The sequence below is a fragment of the Triticum dicoccoides genome, chromosome 2A, assembly GCF_002162155.2.
Source record: "Triticum dicoccoides isolate Atlit2015 ecotype Zavitan chromosome 2A, WEW_v2.0, whole genome shotgun sequence".
NCBI lineage: Eukaryota > Viridiplantae > Streptophyta > Magnoliopsida > Poales > Poaceae > Triticum > Triticum dicoccoides.
Window position 1 is genome coordinate 71,802,569 of NC_041382.1, and position 2,247 is coordinate 71,804,815.

Consider the following 2,247-nt stretch of genomic DNA (forward strand, 5'->3'; position numbering starts at 1 on the left):
GTAAATATTGGGTTGTCTCCCAACTTCAATCACACATACTCAAAAATGCCATCGGACACCACTATTGTGGTCTCAAATCTCTTTTCCCATGTTATAATGACATAAATACCTATGAACCAACATGCCAGCTCTCCCTCTATCTCGCTACAATAAAATGTGGGACCCATTTGTTCCCAACAACGTTCTTATTTTCCTGTAAAATTATCCGCTTGGTTACTCTTGACAAGTGGGGCCATACTTATCATTGTGCGATGGATAGAATGGACATGTGGGTCTAGGCTTATTTTTGTCATATAACATGGTCAACGGATTTGACGTGAAAATAACAATGTCTAATGGCATTTTTGAGCAAACATCTAAAGGAACGATGGCATTTTTGAGATATCTAATGGCATTTTTGAGCAAGCATCTCATGAATCGATGGCATTTTTTAGTAGTTGTAATTTCTAATGGCAAAACTAAGTAGTGGGACACAACTAGTGGCATAAATGATAAAAATCCTTTCTTTAATGCCTTTTAGTTAGGCATGATGATTTCAATGATGCTCACATAAAAGATAAGAATTGAAACATAAAGAGAGCATCATAAAGAATATGACTAGCACATTTAAACCTAACCCACTTCCTATGCCTATGGATTTTGTGAGCACACAATTTATAGGAACAAGAATCAACTAGCATAGGAAGGAAAAACAAGTATAACTTCAAAAATTTAAGCATATAGAGAGGAAACTTGATATTATTGCAACTCCTACAATCATGTATTCCTCCCTCATAATAATTTTCAGTAGCATCATAAATGAGTTCAACAATATAACCAGCACATAAAGCATTATGTTCATGATCTACAAGCATACAAATTTTACTAGTCTTCTCATAAGCAAAAATCCTCTCATTTGGAATAGTGGGAGCAACCTTCTTCTAAATCCATTTTAGATGATAGTATTATTCATACTCCAAAAGTTATAAGTGAAGTTCATGGAGCATCCTACAATTAATATATACTAACCAATATCCGAGCTCAAAATATATAAGTGAAGCACACGAAGCATTCTATAAAACCATACTCAAAAGATTTAAGTGAAGCACAAAGAACAATTCTATAAGATCATACTTAAAAGATATAAGTGAAGCACATGAAGTATTCTATAAATCAATAAAGGGCTATCTCATACTAGCATAGTTCTTAAAGGAAAAACAAAACCACAAAGGACACAAATTATGTGAACAAAACAAAAACCGAGGTATACCAATAATTGTCGAAGAAGAAGGATGGGATGCCAACCGGGGCATCACCAAGCTTAGATGCTTGAGTATCCTTGAAATATTTACTTGGGATGCCTTGGGCATCCTCAAGCTTGAGCCCTTGCCTCTCTTTATTCTTCTCACATCGGTAACTCCTCGTTCTTCGAACACTTCATCCACACAAAACTTTAACAAAAACTTTGTGAGATCCGTTAGTATAATAAAGCAAATCACTACCTTTAGGTACTGTTGCAAACTCATTCTAATTTCATATTAGAACTATATCTACTGTATTCCAGCTTCACCATGGTTCACACCCCCGATACTACCCATAGATTCATCAAAATAAGCGAACAACTCATAGAAAACAGAATCTGTCAAAAACAGGACAGTCTGTAGTAATCTGGAAGTTTAGTAAACTTCTTTAACTTCAAAAAATTCTAAAAAATATGAAAATTTAAAAAAATTGTACAAAAGTAATTTTCAAAAAGTTTCAACCCCATTTTACTTTCCAGTAAAAAATGTAAAATCACGCGCTACAGCCAAAGTTTCTGTTTTTGTACTGCACAAAGTAAACAAGCAATCTAATCATCCTAAAACCAAGGCTTGGCACATTATTTTTATAATACAATGGATATATACAATGGGATAATTATTTTCAGAGAAGCTTCCATGAATTTTTTTACATTGTTTCCATGAGCATGAACACAAGTGCTCAAGGTCGACCCTCATTTCTTCAATGCATAATCTTTCAATCACTTCTCTTATTGAAAACTTTTTAGGCATGAGAGGCAAATAATTTTTTTATTTTCATTCTTTAAATTTTTTTATGTTTCACCCACAACTAAACATAAACAAAAAAGGAAAAACAAAATCTACTTAGTGAAGAAAGCAAACAAGCACACACGAGAATACCAACCCCACGCTATTGCTCCCCGACAACGGCGCCAGAAAAGAGCTTGATAATCCCCAAGTGCAAGGAATCATCGTAGCAATTCCCAAA